Source organism: Solanum verrucosum, unplaced genomic scaffold, assembly GCF_900185275.1.
Source record: "Solanum verrucosum unplaced genomic scaffold, falcon-dt-bn FXZP01000060.1, whole genome shotgun sequence".
In the NCBI taxonomy this organism is placed as follows: domain Eukaryota; kingdom Viridiplantae; phylum Streptophyta; class Magnoliopsida; order Solanales; family Solanaceae; genus Solanum; species Solanum verrucosum.
Genome location: NW_026020129.1, coordinates 9,565,887 through 9,586,632, shown reverse-complemented (window position 1 = coordinate 9,586,632; position 20,746 = coordinate 9,565,887). Strand labels below are relative to the sequence as shown.

The 20,746-nt window shown below is 30.4% G+C and overlaps 2 pseudogenes; one reads left to right on the top strand and one right to left on the bottom strand.

Annotated features, from left to right (window-relative positions):
* The first annotated feature begins 2,110 nt into the window (after window positions 1–2,110).
* On the top strand, window positions 2,111–4,704 carry LOC125826737 (uncharacterized; annotated as a pseudogene).
* A 630-nt stretch (window positions 4,705–5,334) lies between these two features.
* LOC125826736 (uncharacterized) lies at window positions 5,335–16,614 on the bottom strand (annotated as a pseudogene).
* Between the last annotated feature and the right edge of the window lie 4,132 nt (window positions 16,615–20,746).

Genomic DNA, 20,746 nt, shown 5'->3' with positions numbered 1-20,746 from the left:
CAAAGTTCAATAGCAATTACTATTACGAAAACAAGTCAACTTAATTAAATCCCCAAAACCTGGTTGTCACGTGCACAAGCCTCTAATGTAAATACTACAATTGAAAGAAAATACGCAAGTCTCAAATGACGTTGTCTTTCAAGTAAAAACAAAATCATAAACAGGAGTAAGAAGGTTCGCTGAGATGACAAACAGCTACCTCTCAGATCTCCACAGAAAACCTCGGAAACGAAGAGAATTGAAGGTATCACGAAGATCCGGGCTCGTAACCTACAAAAGATTGTAGAAGCAAGGGGTGAGTACCAAACCACACGGTACTCAACAAGCAAACCTCTAAACACAAGCTAAGAGTACAGAATACGGGTACTCCTTACACCCCATCCTAACCTCCATAACTACAACCTGCATAAAACCAACCCAACCTAACAATTTACAATTTACAAAGCATACAACTCAACAATAGCACTCTAACAGGTCATATATTCTCAATACACCTCAATATTCGTCAATAACCAATTTCACAGAAAGGCACTCACAAGATCAGCAACACACAAGATCAAATTCATTAATAATAAAAATGTGCAATGCAATGAAATGCAATGTCAATTATAGTGATGCATGTCTGACCTAATGATACACACCCGCTGTCTCTCAGTCCGGGACCCATGGGGGACATATCTGTCCATGCATCCATCGCGGCGCGCGATACGTCCCTCGAAATATAATATCCGTCGCGGCGCGCGACACGTCCCTCGAAATATAGTATCCATCGCGGCGCGCGATACATCCCTCGAAATGGTACATCCTTCTTAATTTCTTATTCTTTCTCAATGCACATAACACTTGTCACAACCATGTCTCAGAATAATGCAAATGACATGTTCACACAAATAATGAGGAGATGACCATTTTCATAACATTGCACAAATCACAAGTTCAACGATGATTCAACAAGTCTTTCAAACAATTCTCAACACATTACACAAATAATTGATCACATTACTCCCAAACATATACCACAAGGAAATACACGAATTCCATACGCTTAACAAGGGTTTAGAAATCCACTTGCCTTAATCAATCAAGAATTCACTCCGGAACTTGAGCCTTCCCTTTTCGTTGAACTTCCAACTCTAAGCAATCTATTCAAATGAATGACCACAGTAAGATTTCCAAAACTAACAACACTCATATTACTATGTGTTTAGCTTTGACCCAAAAATTCACCCAAGTTTATAATCAAATTCCTAATCTTGATACCAATAACATGTCAACTCTTCAATTTTCTCCAAATTTCAAATCTAGGGTTAAGTTCCAATTTCTCCATATATCAACCTAATGGTATTCATATAAGTTTATACCATTATATTTAATTACTTATTTCAGTATAGAAAAACTTTGAATTATAATATAATAAGTATACGGATAAAGAACAAAATATCCAAGACGAATAAAGTTTGTGAATCCTTAATTCATTCGCTGGAAGTTACAACATGAAATCATCAATTCACCACCAATATTCCTTCCAATCATTTAGGCCATTATTACCTAATCATTAAACTAAGGTCTTGCCAATCATTATTAACCACTATTTAACTATTAAAAATTGAATCCTATCTAATAATATACACAACAACAACAATCTCCTGCCATCCCACTATCATATTACTTCATTAACGTCAATGTAATATGTTTGTTCTCTCGCCTAAGCCTTTAATTGTAAAATCACTAGATTTGGAGATACAATTCTCACCTGAATGCTCTTGTCGACGGCGCAGGTGAGTATTCCAACCCTTTCTATTTCTTTTTCTCGGCTGCGCAAGTGAACTGCTGTTGTTCACAACAATCAGCAACATTTACCCTTTTATTTCTTTTTTTTTTCCTTTTATTATTTATTTATTTATTTTCCTTTTCTATTATTATTAGCAACAAAAATAATCTTTTATTAAATCTGAAAATCATTCCACTCATTCTTGTAAGTCATAACTTATTTAGAAAAACTACTAAAAAGGGCTAATAAAAAAAAACTAATGATTAAAATACATAAAACGACTAAGAGGGTCGTTACATTTGGATCCAAATTAATCGAACTCTAATGCAGATATCGAATATGTGGGATGAAAATAGACTCCAGAAATGGAGATTGGTAGAAGAACTTTGAAAGGCTAGGTTCATTTTTCTACAAGTTCTCTTTTTCATGAATTTTTTTGTTATATATTCATTAATCAAGTGATAATGTTACTATTTGGACCCAACCACCAAAAATCAACAAGCTGCTTTATTGTGTACGCGTAACTGAAAATCTTTTTAAATTTTGTTATCTGATGAAATTTATTCAAATTGTTATTTTTGGATATTCCTTAAAATTGAATAGTCAACATTTATTAAATAAAACTCTTTGTAGATTTTGATCAATCATGATTTAGAAGATTACATTAATTGAATATCTTGTTATAGTAGTCAATTCAATATTTTCTTCACTACTATATAACGCTTTCTTCATCATGTTCAAAGTTTATATTTTTTTGAAAAGGCCTTACATTACTGCCTACAAAAAATAATTAATTCAAGATGGATCAAAAAATTGTACGACAAGCTGTTTTATTGGTGCTATATTTGTTTTTGAGTTATAATGGAGTACGAGGAGACAAAAAACTATCCAAATTCGAAGATATTGAGTTAGAGAAACAATTAAAATTTTTGAACAAGCCATCAGTAAAAATAATTAAGGTATTTGTTTTTGATTCATTATATTTGTAAGTCTCTTGTGACATTACTATTTTTATTTTATAATAACTCTTTTGTAGGGTAAAAAAAATAATCAAATCTTCCTCGATCTTTCACATGGTTTTTGGGTAGTAAATGGACCTAATGTTCTATCTGTTTTGGTAATTTTATTTGATAATTCTTTTTTTTCACAGACTAAATATGGAGATATATACGATTGTATAGATTTCTACAAACAACTTGGATTTGATCATCCGTTATTAAAGGATCATAATTTTCACCCTAAGGCATATTCTACCCTCTTTTCCTTTTTTTTTAAATTTTTACAGGGATATGATATTATTGACTTACAATTGAAAGTTTGGTTGAATAGATGAAACCTAATTTATTGAGGATAAAGCAAAACTCAAGTGCTTCCACCTCTAGTAAGTCATTGACACAACTGTCAGAAGATGGAGGGTGCCCTTCTGGAACTGTTCCGATAAAAAGAATTACGAAGGATGATCTTATAAGACATAGACGTATGCCACCGCCAGAAAATGTCCCATTCGATGATCAATTTGTTGCCCGTAAGATAATTCATGAACAATTTATCGTTATTGCTTTAGAAATTCATACCTAAACTTGAGAAAATTATTATTTTACTTATTATAAATAGATTCTAACAAATAAAGTATTTATTTATACATTTATAGATAAGAAAAAAAATTATTCCTTGACAAATATAAATAAACTTAGTCTTCAATTATTGTATATTGATTTCCATCTAATGCAGGGCAACAACAATATTAGTGAGCCAAAAGAAAGATACATGTCTTCACAAGGATATAAGGTACAATATTACGTTAGTCTTTAATTATTATTATTTTCAACTTTAATTTGATCTCCTTATGGATCGATATAAAATATTTATTTATTCAGGTTGCAACAGCTCGGACTCCAAGCGATCCATCTATTAGATTTGGGGGAGGTGGGATGATAACTAGCGTGTACAATCCTCATGTTAAAGGTCAACAACATAGTGCTTGTCGACTAAAAATTCAATCTGAATCTGATATCATACAAGTTGGTTGGAGAGTAGGTTTCAATTTATTTTTATCATTCCTAATTTAATTACTTCTCAGAAGGAGGTGCAAATTTTGTCAATGCTCATGCTCGAATATCATAATTGTATATCTACATTTCATATTTTAGGTGGATCCAATATTATACGGGGATATCAAAACACGACTTTTTATACATTTTCAGGTAAGGATTTCCACCATGATTCATGAAAACTAGAACTATATGTCTTATGGTTCAATTATTTTCCTCAAGTTACAAGAGTTTTTATATTTGATATATATATATTTCTCTAATTTTTAGGCTGGTAAAGTTCATTGTTTTAATACGTTATGTCCTGGCTTTATACAAGTAGATAGTGAAATACCTCTTGATGTGTCATACGAGGATCATATTTCACAACGTGGAGGAACAATATGGGAGGACACAATGTACATTGAGCGGGTACATATTATTTTTCTCTTCTTTTTCATTATTTATAATTAATATAGACATTAACATATATTTATTACTTTATTTTTACAAAATAAGGATCTAGTCAACGGAAATTGGTGACTTTTATTGGAAAATGACTATACAGAAGTTGGTTTTTGACCACGAAAGATCTTCACGCGTACTGGCTTGGCAGGTTTTGCCAAATCCATTAATTGGGGAGGAGTTGCATATAGTCCAACAGATGTAGCTGAACCTCCCATGGGCTCAAGTTTCTTTCCCATTGAAAACTCCGGTTATGATGCTTATTGTAAGAAAATTGCAATATTAGACGTGAAAGGAAAGACAATTGCAGTAGATAAAACAATCACACATATCGATAATCCTAATTTATACAAGGTTTTATTCAAGCCTCTATGGATTGGTTCAAAGTCTTCCTTTTATGTTTTTTATGGAGGACCTGGTGAGAGTGCACAAGTGTAAGCCTTATAATTTTTACTATGACAATTTTTATTTTTAGTATCTACTAAAATATCGCGCAACTCTTGATTAATTTACAATTTCATAACTCTTTTGGTGGATTTAGCTCGCAATTTCTTTATTTTATTATTAAATACATTACTTCTTAAAAGATAATTTTGTTGTTCTAATTTTAAGTGACAACTACGGTCATAAGAGGAATCCAAATATAAAATTTATTCCCGCCCAAAATATTTAAATAATTTGTATAATATTATGATATGAAAATATAGACTTAGGTTCAATGAATAGAATATTTATTGTGAAAGGGATAAATTAAAGACGAACGGAAAATAGGGATGGAAGTGTAAATGACCCTATATAAACTCCACTAATTATTTAATGACTACTAGGAAATTAACAAGCCACTTGTAAAACTATATGAGCAAAACAAGACAAAGGGGAATAGCAAAATCATATCAAATCTTAAATCCTTGATATAGGTTTCATGTAAGATAATAAAAATTAATTTCAGCGTGCATCGCACGTGCATTTTGGGCATCATACATAAATTTTGTATATCGCACATGATATCAATTTGCAAAAAACGAGGAGATCGATAAAATCAATAAAGAAATTACTCTCTTTTAGCAATTAACATAATGTCTCGAACCCACCAGGTCCTCCATAAAATGCCATATGTTGATATTTTCCACCTCTCCAATGTGGTACATCCATAAGACCATAGTGATTAGGATCATCAACACGTACGTTCGTTTTGTCTATATGTATTGTTTCCCCTTTATCATTTAAAACGTTAAATCTCCTACAATAAGCATCATAATTAGGATCTCCAATAGGAAAACATCTTGAGCCCATCGGATGTTCAGGCACACCTGGCTCACTATATGCTACTCCTCCCCACTCGACATTATCAGCAAAGCTTCTCAACTCAGTGAAAATCTTCTGAGGCCAAAAGCCAACTTCTACATTGCTTTCATCGTACAGAAGCCACCAATTTCCATTGACGAAATCCTTTTTTTTAAGAAAAAAGTTTATTATTTTGGTATTTACAACCTTTCAAATTCTAAAAAGTGCAAATATGTTATTCAAATATCAACTAAAATCTTCAAAAATGCAAAAGAAAAAAAAAAGATATATGTACCCGATCAATGAACATTGTGATTTCCGATGCGCTTTTATCTCCACGATGTTGAAAGTTGTCAAAACTAGCATCAACGGGAAAATCTCTATTAACTATGATAAATCCAGGGCATAGCGTATTGAAACAATGAATATTGCCAGCCTAGGAAATATACAATATGTATAAACTCTTTTAAATTGAAGTAATTAGCTAGATCGATCACTTTCAAGACCACAAAACGAAAATCATTAACATATCTACGAATGAAATACCTGAAAATGTATAAAAGATCTAGTTTTAGTATCGCCATATAGTGCTGGATCCACCTGAAAACATAGATTAGACTTATCAAGATTGAATATGAGAGCTCATGATAGCGGTTCTAACCTATTCAATTCTCACTCAATCCAACCCCCCCCCCCCCCCCCCCCCCCACACACACACACACCTAAATATAAAAGAAACTAGCTATATATTGAAAGTAAAAAAAAGTATATTAATAAACAACTTGTTAAGCTTACTCTCCAACCAACTTGTAAAATATTTGATCCTTTCTGAATTTTCAGTCGACATGCAGTGTGTTGTTGACTTTCAATACGAGGATTCCATAAACTTGCAGACATTCCAGCTCCAGCAAACTTATTATTTGGATCATATGGATTTGAACTATTGCAAGCTGAATATGAAAAAGATTTTGTTAACTTATTATAATTTTATCGGAACTAGCTATATATATATATATGTTCATCGAAAATCTTATTTTAAAAATAACTTTTTTTGTCTTTTGGGTACAATAAATTTGGGACCCAGGATAAATTGAGAAAATGAGTGCTCAATATAATTCCAATTTCCAATAATCCATTTATTTAACTATTTGTATTTTTTTTAATGCCCAAAATGGCAAATCAAAGACCTTTAATGTTTGTCATTAAGGAAAAAAAAAATTATATTTGTGTACCTTGTATCCCTGTGAGGATATGTTACTTGTTTTTGGCTCACGATTATTATTGATCTGTAGAAACAATAGCATATACAAATGGTCAATTATTTTTGTTTCTATTTTGTTAAAAATGAATTTTACTTAAGATAATCAATGGTTTGGGGTAACATTATCCTACATTAGTCAATGGGGATTCAAAGGTACCCTCCGGTGGCGGAATATGTCTTTGTCTAATAAGATCATCTTTAGTAATTCTTCTAATCGGAACAGTTCCCAAAGGACAACCATTATCCTTTAACCATATGCTCGAAGACTTGTTAGCCGTTGATGAGATATCTGGATTTTGCGCTCTTCTAGTTAAAGTAGGTTTCATCTGTTCATCAATAACTTACATCGTGTTAATCAACAATTCTAAATAATTATCAAGAAAATTGAAAGTAAAATGAAAAGATCTAGAGTATGAAACATGCCTTGGGATGAAAATTGTGACTCTTTAACAAAGGGTGATCAAATGCAGGTTGTTTATAGAAATCTACACAATCATAAGTATCTCCATATTTTGTCTGCATTTAAAACATTGTAAAAGAAGTATTTTTTTCTAGATAAATATGAAGTTAGAAACAATGTATAAAAGGTACAACAACACTAAAGAATTATAATATATACCTTAATTATTTTGATAGCTGGCTTGTTCAAAAGTTTAAGTTGCTTCTCCAACTCCGAATCCTCTAGTTTGGATAACTTTATTTTTCCTTCAACTCCGTCGTAACTCAGAATAAAATATAACACCAACAAAGTTTGTCGAACAATTTTTTGGCGAATCAACATAGTCTGCAACCATAAATTAAAATAATATCTACACGCATTAATACTTAATATCTATATATACCAACAAACAAAAAAACTAGTAATATTTAAAGAACACAAATAATTAACACAAAAATGAATTTACTAAAGATTAATTAAACTTACTTGATTTACAAGATGTTTGAGGATTGAAGTTTTTGATCACCAATCAAATTTTCCACTTAAAATTTTTCTATAGAGGAGTTCTAAAATGGGCATTATACATGATTAGTATTAAATTACTGTGATTTTTAAAGCATGATTAATTAACATAATCTAGGAAGATTAATTCTTGTAAATGAAATATTGACTGTTCTCTTGTATGTATAGTCCAAAAATAATCTGGCCATAAATACCAGTAAATTTAATTGAATCTACTAAGCCAAGAGATATGCACTTATTTGACTGAATTTAAACGGTCAAAATATGTTGAGTTATGAGTGGATTACTTGGGCTGAATGAGTTGAGTCAAATTGAGCTATATAATTGTTTATATTTATAAATCATAATTAACCAACCTTCTAACTTTTGTCGAATTTTATTTTTTATATAATTTATATATTAGACATACTCTATTACTATATATTATTATTGTTTATATTTTAAAAATATTACGTATCTTATCACACACTAATTAAAAGTTTCCTATCATATATATATATATATACTAGTAAAGAAAGCCCGGGCGCTGCCCGGGCCCAATATTAATAAAGTTATATTGTTACTCTCTCCGTCCCATATTAAATGAGAATCTTACTAAAAATATTTTTTTCATATTATTTGAGCACTTATTAAATTAGGATAAAATTAATTAATTATTTTTCATTTTACCCCTACAATTAATATGACCATTCCTATATTGTATGTGTATTTTTTGTAACTCATTTCAATGTGCATTGATATAAACAAAGGGCAAAATGGTGAAGTCTTCCAATGTATTGATGATTTCTTAATCACCGTCTAAAGTTGAAAGTGTCCATCTAATATGAGACGGAGGGATTATAGTTTATGTATTGTTATAAAATTAGTAAAGATTGTTATAATATATTTTGCTCATAAGTGAGCTAATATAGAAACTTATTTGTCATTTGTCTTTTTAATTTCAATTTTAAATAGCAAATAAATGTAGCGATAAGATTGAGAGTAGAAATGAAACATATCTTTGTAAATTTAAGTAAAAATAAACAGAGTAGAAGTAACATTAGGGTTATCAATAGAACGATTCATTCGGTTATTTTTAAAAAAATTATATCATTCAATTTTTGGGCTATTTTATAATGTATAACCAAAATTAAAATTTTAAAAGCATCCCAATCCTAATTTATGTGACACAAGCAGTACAAAAATTAGTCTTTTTTTTGTTGTCTTGTAGATATTTTAAGTTATTATTTATTGTAAATTATGGTACTTTTTATTAAAGTTTTGAATAACATATGTTACTTTTTATGTTTGAGAGTTAAACCAACTTTTTTTTATATGTCTTTTAATTTTATACTCCGTATGTGTTTTGTCTTTTTCCATTTTCAAAAACTAATACTCTCTCCGTCCCATATTAGATGAGAATCTTACTAAAAATATTTTTTTCATATTATTTGAGCACTTATTAAATTAGGATAGAATTAATTAATTCTTTTCCATTTTACCCCTACAATTAATATGACCATTCCTATATTGTATGTGTATTTTTTGTAACTCATTTCAATGTGCATTGATATAAACAAAGGGCAAAATGGCGAAGTCTTCCAATGTATTAATGATTTCTTAATCACCGTGTAAAGTTGGAAGTGCCCATCTAATATGGGACGGAGGGAGTATAGTTTATGTATTGTTATAAAATTAGTAAAGATTGTTATAATATATTTTGCTCATAAGTGAGCTAATATAGAAACTTATTTGTCATTTGTCTTTTTAATTTCAATTTAAATAGCAAATAAATGTAGCGATAAGATTGAGGGTAGAAATGAAGCATATCTTTCTAAATTTAAGTAAAAATAAACAGGGTAGAAGTAACATTAGGGTTATCGATAGGACGATTCATTCGGTTATTTTTAAAAAAATCATATCATTCAATTTTTGGGCTATTTTATAATGTATAACCAAAATTAAAATTTTAAAATCATCCCAATCCTAATTTATGTGACAGAAGCAGTACAACAATTAACCTTTTTTTTTGTATTGTAGATATTTTAAGTTATTATTTATTGTAAATTATAGTACTTTTTATTAAAGTTTTTAATAACTTATGTTACTTTTTATGTTTGAGAGTTAAACCAACTTTTTTTTATATGTCTTTTAATTTTATATGTGTTTTGTCCTTTTTCATTTTCCAAAAATAATACTCTCTCTATTTTATTTTATATGTCATTTCTTTTTATAAATATATTGGTCCCTCTTCTTATTGGAACACATGTTGAGTTGTTGTGGTTGGTTATTCTCTCTTCTTATATAGTAATAATATATATATATATATATAAGAAGCCACAATGCAAATATATATAAAGTATTTAGTTACATTGTAACTATATTTTGTTAGCTTTCAACCAAAAGCTAACAAGATTTTTAGTTACATATTTATTATTTAGTTAAATAATAAATATGTCATTGTATGAGCTATTTATTACTCATTCCTTTTGAATTTGTTAATCTGATTTTGATCTGACACATAGTTTACGAAAGTAAATTAGATTTTGAGAAAAAACATTATTTACGAAAGTAAATTAGATTTTGAGGAAAAACATTAAGTGATACTTGAAATTGTCCCAGATTTTCAAAAGACACCTTAACTTTGCGTGCGTCCTATTACCCCACAAAACATTCAAAATCACAATAAATACACATTTTTTACACAATATTTCCACTTTGAACAAAAATATCCTTTGAATGTGCAATTTCTTAAAAACAAAAAGTCGGACCCATTATTGATGTATTGAAGGATGCTTTGGTAATTTCCTATGATGAATTCGTTTTGTTTGTTTCTTTTAAATTTATTTTACTATACTAAATAACTATATAAAATATTATGAATCACGATAATTAATTACTTAAATATTTAAAAGATATAAAAATATATAAAAGATCTGATTGACTCTTCAAATTTTACCGGTGACACATAAATTGGGACAAATGAAATAATATATATTATTTGAAAATTTCTTAGAAAGTACTATAAATTACAGTAATTAACATCTAGAAATATTTCAAAGACAAAAAAAATTGATTGAATCTCAAATTTTTTTTAGTACTACATAAATTGAGAAAGAAGAAATGACCTCTATTATTTGAAAATGATGTAAAAATATTACAAATCATACAATAAGAATTAACAATTTTAAATTTTAAAAGACTTTAATGTTTTATACTTATTCTATTTCCACTTTGGACAAAAATATCCTCTCAATATGCATATTTTTTAAGCAAAAAGTGGGACCCATTATTGATGTATTCAAGGATGCTTTGGTAATTTTCCTATGATGAATTCGTTTTGTTTGTTGTTTATTTTAAAAAAAATAATTGTATAAAATATTATAAATCACAATAATTATTTACTTAAATATTCAAAAGATATAAAAATATGTAAAAGATCTGATTAACTCTTCAAATTTTATCGGTGACACATAAATTGGACAAATGAAATAATATATATTATTTGAAAATTACTTAGAAAATACAATAATTTACAGTAATTAACAATAGAATATTTTAAAGACAAAAAAATGGATTGAATCTCAAAATTTTATTAGTACCACATAAATTGAGAAAGAAGAAATAACCTTTATTATTTCAAAATTGCGTAAAAGATATCACAAATCATACAACAATAATTAGTAATTTAGAATGTTAAAAGACATAAAAATTTTTTTTACCATAGTTAACAATAATTAAAAATTTAAACTATTTTAAATTAATATTAAAGTTTGATTAACTCTTTAATTTTGTCTTTGTCACATAAATTGAAACAAAAAATGATACATATTAGACCCGTGCTAGCACGGGCTCCGATGTCTAGTATATATATATATATAGAAAGATACACCTAGATACATGTATTTTTGCTACCAGATACACTGAAATAAGGAGAGAAGCGAGCGAAATGGGGAGGGAGGTGAGTGGGATAGTCATGTATCCCAGATACTTGCAAATCACACTAGATACATGTATTTGTATGCATGTATCTGTCCTGATTCACATGTATCTAGGGTACCAGATACATAGGAGAGAGTAGCGAGCAAAATGAGAGGGAGATGAGTGAGATTTGTACATGTATCTAATGTGATTTAGATGTATCTAGGGTATCAGATACATAGGAGTGAGCAAAATAGGAAGGGAGACCAGTGAGATTTGTTATGTATCCCAGATACTTGCAAATCCACTTGGATACAATGTTTCTAGAACAAATTACACCTAATTTTGACCATATTTATCCCGAAATACATGTATCTGGACGTGTCACACCCCAAATCCGAATGTGATGGCACGTGTCCATTTCCCACCGGACACGTCAGCCTAACCCAACCACAACGATAGAGAAGTAGAAATATGAGAATAAAAGATAATAAATAAGCGAAAGACTTTAATTAAAACTCAACACTACCCAGAATTTGGTTGTCACATGTACAAACCTCTAAATACAGAATTCGAATAAAAATATACAAGTCTCAGAGTATAGTTCTCGAATAGAACAAAACTGAAAGTAAAGATAACTCAAGGGCACGTCTGGAATGAATCGCTACCTCTCGAGTATGTCCCGAAGCTCAATCTGCTAAAGAAAATACTAAGCCAAATCTGAGAGAGAGTTGTCAACCTACACAATTGTGTAGAAGCAAGGGTGAGTACCGAAAACCACAGGTACTCGCAAGTAACACTAAACTAAGCTAAACTAGCAGCTACAAGCAACTCCTTTCAATCCCAACCGAACCACCGAAACTTCATTCTAATAGCGAACCAACAACCTATACTACACAATTCATAATCAACAGATATATCCAACAGTGTCTCAACATCAACCTCATATCCTCATATAAGAGCAAATAGATCATATATCACATGAAGAGGGTCAAATAGGTAAAATCCACACACCACAGACAAAGATGAAGTCAAATGCGATGTAAATGCAATAATGATGTCATGTAGTCGTGATGCATGTCTGTCCTACGATACACATCTGTTGACGTAATCAGTCTGCGCTGAATACTCAAATCAGAACCTATGGGGGCCACACATGGACCATGTATCACCGCCGGAACCAGATCCCATCGGCATCCAAATCGCTAGCCGGAGCTAGTCCATCTCATATATCTCTAGCCGGAGCTAGTCTCAACTGTGTCTCATATCCATTCATCCTCATATCAGTGTCTCAGAACTCATGCAACAGATAGTTCACACATGGGATGAATAATGAATATGCACATGTCATCAATCACAATCATATCACGATCACATCATAGTATTACACATCATCTCTCTCAATCACAACCATATCACGACCACATCATAGTATTACACATCATCTGTCTCAATCACAACCATATCACGACCACATCATAGTATTACACATCATATGTCTCAATCACAACCATATCACGACCACATCATAGTATTACACATCATCTGTCTCAATCACAATGTCTGTATCAATCATAGCCTACTCATGCTCTTCTATCCCCTCAATATCAGTTATCACATGACTTATTCAACAAATTCAAGTCACATATAACACATTTAGCTCGTTTTATTCTCCATCTTTCATTTACAATAATTTCAATCAAAAAATAAAACCCATCCTCAATCCCCCTTACTCCCCAACACAATTAGGAAAGTAGTCATGCGTAATTTAAGAGTTTAACAAAGTTTAGAAGTCACTTGCCTCAAAACACTTCTACTAGTAACTCAAATTTGAGTTTTACCCTTCCGAGCACGCTCCAAATCACCACAATCTATTCATAAATGGAATACCACAATCAATACGAATCTAACAACACCAATATCGTGAAATTTGGAGAACAAGGGTAAAATGGTCAAAAATCTCGTTTCGGAAAATATTCTCGAAATCTGGAAATTTTTAGTGAAAAATGTTCCCCAAGAAATTTAGAATCCAATAGTGAAAACCGTTTCGAAAAAGGAGTTGAAATGAGTTCACAAACTCAATTTGAAGGAAAATCCATGTTCTTGAAGAAGCCCAAAATATTCAAATCTGAAACCCCAACTCGAAAATGAAATATTTCTTGAAAAACATCTTACCCATGCTTAGATAAGTTCAAATATGAAATTTCATCAAAAACGGAGTTAAGATCGACCTTGAAATTCTCAATTTATCAAACTTTAACTTTACCGGGAAAGTCCAAATTGTACGCGGTTAATATGATGAAAATAATCGATGAATCAATAATTTTATGTTAAAATCAGTTTACTTATAACATAAGAATCGTAAATATACCTTTTTCATCAAAAAGGGAGTCCAAATCGATAAAACCCCAATTTTTCCCAAGAAACTTACGGATAGGGAAAATAAACCAGATAAAGAAATTATGAGAAAATGTCGAATTGAAGATTGAATACTAACCCTCATATTAATTCAAGAAGAAACCCGTAAGAATCACTCCATTCCGATCTCTAGAACTCCCGATATGCTCAAAATACCAAATGAACACAGTCTGAGATTTTTATAACAGTGCATGACTGTTATGCACCAGAAAAACAGCAGTTAATCCTTCACTAAAAAGGCCGTAATTTCCTCATACGATAGTGAAATGACCCGATTCTTTTTTGTAAATGTCTTAAATAATGATACGGACCTGTTCGTTCAATCGGAGCTCAATTTCATGCTTGTTTGCCCAGTCAAATATCATTTCTACTCGATAAACAATTATTTCTTATTTGCGATAAAAGTCCAATCTCGGGTTAGCGAAAATGCACCAAAATTTTCAGATAAGTCTTATAATTCATGCTCAAAATTTCAGAACCTTCGGAATAATTTTTCGACCTTTAAAACTAATAATGAACCCTTTAGTTGTCACAATTTGCTGAAATAGTGTCAAAGCATCCAAGAAGATTAAAAGCTCACCCAAAACTCATTTGGCACTTCCCGAACACAAACCAAATATGCTACTAGCTTAAAAATGACATTTCGGACTCAATGAAATCGTCGGAATTTGAATTTGAGGTCTCCTTGACCCGGTATCCGATAAGGCGTCAAGAAACTAACTTTAGGCTCAAAAACTCGAAATGCACTCGGGGCCTCTAAAAATTCAACTAAGACTCATTCTAGACTTAGAATCACTCCCTGAATCCAACGGTGCCCTCGAAATTCCATTTCGAGCACCAGAACCTCGTTTGTTGACCAAAGTCAACTCTTGATCAAAATTTCACAATTTTTGCAACTTAGGACCTCAAATCTTCGTTTTAACTCCAAATTCGATTCCGTAAATTCTCATAAACCCATTTCGACATTCTAAAACTGCTGGAATCGACGGAAATCCGATTCGAGTCTCGAAACTCCAAATGACTCGAAATAGCACTTTTAACCAAACTTTAACTCTTAAAAACTCAACTTTTCATCAATTTTTCTTCAAACCAACTTCAAAAATACAACAATTAGGACTCGGGGCAACTATCGGGTGGGGTGAAACGGTCATTTTATGAAAATTTCTAAAAATGACCTTTAGGGTCATTACAGGACGCACCAAAATTTGAATAAGATTCATAATTTGCAAACTAGAGTGTATCTAAATAATTAGCTTTATAGGAAAAAAACAAGTCTCATAAGTGAAACGACATTATTCTAAGTTTATCATCGTTTTTTCTTACCCACCCAACGCTCTCAACTCCTTATCCATCCCACCCTCACCACCCCCGAACCCCCATCCCACCCTATAATATTTTACTAGATTATATATAAATACTTTTGTGATAATATTCTTTTGTTTATCTATCAAACATTAGGAAATAATTAAGTAAGACACTAATTTATTTTCCCAAAAACATGTCTAGTTCTTAGTTCACGATCCCTCTTACTAACCGATACCACAGAAGTAATAAATTTGTTCTACCAAAAATAGGAATGATCGACTCAATCATCAAATTATAAATTCATTCCATTTTGAACCAAGCCAGAATAAGGTCTATTTTCCTTCGTACAAAACACATCCTTAAGCCTAACGGATGATAAAATTGAACAATTTCGAATAATACACCGACAATTTTTAATTTTTATTTTAAAAAAAAGGATGAAATCACACTTTCTTTGTGCATGTTTTCTTGTAAAGAGAAATCTCGAGAACCAACAAACACATGTACACTGCGCACCTAGGAATATTTGATACCAACAAAATTCAAAAATTGTTGCTGCTGGTTTACTACAAAACATTGGTTCCCAAGCCCATGGAATATTTAATTTTCACTTTGTATAAATTGCACCTTCTATACCTTATTCTATAATCTCAAGAAATAATTACATTCATTTTTTGAGTGAACATTTTTGCTTCTCACTTTCAAAAAAATATCATGGATGTGTATATTCCCGAAGAATATGTTATTCAACGAAGACTCGAGAAAAAAACTGCTTCTGCTGCTACTACAGAAAAAAGTAATGAGGTGTTTCGTTCGGATAAAAAAGAAAGAAAAATAGGTGGAGGGAAATCATCACAATCCTCTAAAGTGGCTATATTTGCAAAACAAATTCTGCTTCTTTTGGGGATAATAACGTAGTTTTCACATACTTTTCTGCTTAATCGTAATTAATTAGTGTATAATCACTACTTAGTGAGTTTTTAGAGATAGAATTGAGGCTAGTAGCTATGTCAAATTTAATGTATAGAAGTAATTAGTGTATAATCGTTACTTTCTTTAGTATTTTATCATGACTTCTTCACTTTCGTTATTTATTTATTTTGAATTGCTTTCAAATGTTTTTCCTTGCGTCGAACCGAGATTCTCCAAATTAGAGACGGAAATGGATTTAACTGAATTCATTGCGTTTAACTCGAAGTTGTGTATATATCACACTCATTTTGAAACTCATCGACTCCAAATGTTACTTGTTTGAGGTTATAAGTTCAAATTCCAGATTTGGCTAAAATGTTAAGTTTCAGATTGAATGGGTCCAATCCTTAATATTAGTAGTTTGGTAAGATTGAGCCCATAAATCAAATAGCTAATACTTGGGCCTAAATATGACAAGTAAGGCCCATATTAGGGATTAAATCCTTTTTTAAGTGTTACGTGTCAAAGTACCTTAGATCATTAATACCACCCAGACCAGTTGTGATAGAGTGATAGGTACTTCGTCATGCTTAATTAGATGTCTCGTGTTTGAGAGTCTTTTTGGTTACGGAGTGATCTTTGTTAGGGAGCATTTTACTCCCTAATATGGAATTTCTTGATGCGAATTCAAATTTAGTCGAGCTCTAATACCGAATGTTGATTGAGAAACCAACAAAAAAAATCAATAATGTTATATCCTAGATTGATTAATATATTTTTTTTTGCCTGCAACATATATATGACAAAAAATAATTGCACCAAAGTTTGTAATTATGAGATTATTATTATTTTTTTAATTTTATATTTGCAACATAGGGTAGTAACTAGTATGATGTGTCCAACCTGTAATATTTCTACTTGCACAACTTTGATGGACACAGACTTTTGTCACGTGAGAATTTCGAACCTTTGAACTGTCCAGAATATGATAAAATGCATATATATATATATATCATTATCGATTCCGGTTGGTTGGATCTCTCTATTCTTAACTAGAGTCTCGGGATCTCTGAGAATGGAATAAATTTGTTAGGAGCGACGATTTAGAAATAAGCTCTTCAATGCACAATACCAAAATTAATCGCGAATGTGAATATTTGGTGGGAAACCAATTTTGTTTTGCTATATATCAATATGGGTTGTGGTGGATGTTTGATATCCCTCGAGCATCTTTAACCAGAACGCTCAGGTTTGATCTCCTGAGAATGAAATAAAATTTGTTTAGAGGGATGACTTAGAAATAAGTGGACGATATCAAATTTAATCGCAAATACGAATATTTGGTGGGAAACAATTATTATTTATTTGTTATGTATCTTATGTTTGATTTCTATCTTTACATTTTTACACTTTTTCAGCTTGTGTTTAAGAAAATAAGACATTATTATAGGAGAGAAGGAGCCATTTTTCATCATTCATGGGGACAACAAATTTAAGGCAAAAGCATGTCATGTGTTTGTGAATCTAATGCTGTCTTCTTAAAAATCATTGGACCCCCCACCCCACCTCCTCTCTTGCCTCAACACCATATAGTATGTGATACTGTGTGTCTCTTTTGTCTTTGGGTGGGTGGGGTGGGGATATCGATAGAGCTAAGGGCGTAAAAGGTTTATCTACGCTTCTTTTTTTTTGTTTAAAAATTAAATTATATGTATAAAATTTGAGTATAATTATTTTTTATTTATAACAAATGTTTTTATTGAAAATTCTGACTTCGTCATTATGGAATAGAGGGTGGGTGGTGATGGAGATATCGGTGAAGCTAATAGATATGAATTTTTAAAATATTTTTTAGTGAAAATTCTGACTTTATCGTTATGAAATGGAGGGTGGGTGGGGTGGGGTTTGAAGGTAGGGAACCATCACATGAGCACCTTGCGGTGTCTCCTTTGGGTGCACATTATCTAATGATTAATTCTGCACCTTCTATTCCTGTTTTTTCTAAATAGATTTTAAAAAAAAAAGTCTTTTATGATCTTTTTCTTTTGATGATTTTTTTACTTTTGTGTAATATAATTATCTTCTTTGATCTTTTTTTTCTTTTTTCTTTTTTTCACTTTAGGGTAACCTCCTCTACAAGTAAATGAAAATGAAAGCTTTTGATGACATGTGATCATGTGATTAAAAAAAAGAGAAAAAAGATAAAAACATCATTATTGTATATTTGAAAATAAATACTAATAATCATCCCCCTCGTGACCAAAAGTGAAACATCTATTGACTAATTAGTAATTAGCCTTTTAATTTGTCCAGCGTGATATATATATTATTTTTATTCATTTTCAATTTTTAATTCTAATAATAAACATAATTATTTGGAGGTCATCATTTGAAATGACAAGATTAATCAAAATAAAACCGTAACCCTACTTGTTACTTTAAAATTCTATTTTGACAACCTAATTATTGTTCTAATTCTCTCTTGTGATTGTTATATACTTTTCAATTTATTTAATTGACATGTGATTAGATCTTAAAAGGACCAAGACCAAAAAAAGATCATCAAAGCTTAATTATTATATACAAATTGCAATTTTTTTGTAACTTCAACAAAGATTTGTCATGTGAAACAGTTCTCATCACATGACATAAAGCAACAAAATGAACATTTAAAATAATAATCTAAAGGTATATATTATGATTTGTAAATTATGAAACTAATATCTCTTTAATTTTCTGAATTTCTTTTTTGTTATATTACAAGACAATCTTTCATTTTATAATATGATTATTCAAGAAACATCACATTGTCCTGCTGATAACAACAATAATAACATATCTAGTAAAATCTTGATTTGAAAAGAACAGAATATTCGTAGATCTTATAAAAAATTATACTATATAAATTAACTTCTTTATTAGTGGAGAGATATTTTTTATTTAAAAAAATAACAAATGGATATGTCGGTGGAGTTACATTTTAACTCATATTATAACTTTTTAAATTTATTGAAACTTGAGATCTAACTCATCATATGATAACTTTTCAAATTTACTGAAATTTGAGTGGTTATATATATCCTGCATTACTATGTTACTTTATAATATGCTTCTCTTTTTCTTTTCTTCATCTTTCTTGGCAACACTCGTGATAGAGGGTGGATCGATGAGAATAAATCAAACAGAACAATTGATAGGATTTTAGACTGGAAAATGATGAACATGACACCTTACGCGAGCGAATTCAATATAGAATGAAAAAAAATGAAAATAATTTTATAAGCACAAATTCACATAGTACACACGTTTTTAAACTGGATGATGATATAATCCAAAAAAACAAATCGTTAAGGTCTATTAGATCAAAACCAGCAATACGTACCATGAGCTTTGATCGTAATTAAATTCTTAAAGTACTTACTACTATTGTTACTAGGAATTATTTAGCTTAGCAGAAGTCTATGTAGATCAAAATGCTAGTTAATTATTTGTTAGGTAAGTATAACATAATGATAGACTAATAATTACTACCTAAAAATGCACCTACACTTTTAGCAAAAAATAGAAATATAAAAATATAGTTAGAAAATGAAAGTTGATTAGCAAGTGGATAAAAAGAATCTCTCACAAGAAAGTTGAAGAGGACCATCTTAAAAAGACCATCAATCATATTTGTTCACAAGTATGTACTCATCTCCAAACTTTTTTGCATTAATACTAAGTTATCTTAATGACACAAAAATTAATTCTTGAAAGACTAATTTGACTTAATTTAGATGTTGACAATCCTTTACATCAATTAATTAATTTACCAAATATTGGGGTTAATATCACAATATGAAACAGATAAATTTTCATAGTTAAACACAAAAAATTTCATGCTAATTCCATTTAGCTACGAATTAGTAACAAATTAAACTATATGAAAGTTCAATTAGCTGGGAGCTATTTAGCAACGGATTAGTTAAGAATTGCTGATAAATTCCGTAGCTAATTTCATACTTTCTTGTAATTAATATGTTTTTTCACCAAATAAGTGAAAAATATTGAAAATTATGGATAGTAAGAAAGAATTATTTCTACTAAAGAAGAATGCATAATCAAGATCCAAGCAGTTTATTTACCCACACACAATGTACAAAAAGAAAACTTAGAAAGGTAAAATTATCCCTCTTGAATTTTTCATCATTCCATTTATATACATATGGTGGGCTAATATGCCAGTAGATATTTATTTAATGATTCTGTACAAAATAAATGCCAGCTCCACTCGTATTTGTCACTCAACAATCAAAGGGTCACAAGTCACACCATGAAGTACTCTTTATAAAGTTTAATTTCGATATATTAACGTAAAAAGATATTTACACAATCAGATTATTTATTAGTTATATATAGAAATTTTTCTTCATAAACAGTAAGAATAGATAGTCTGATGA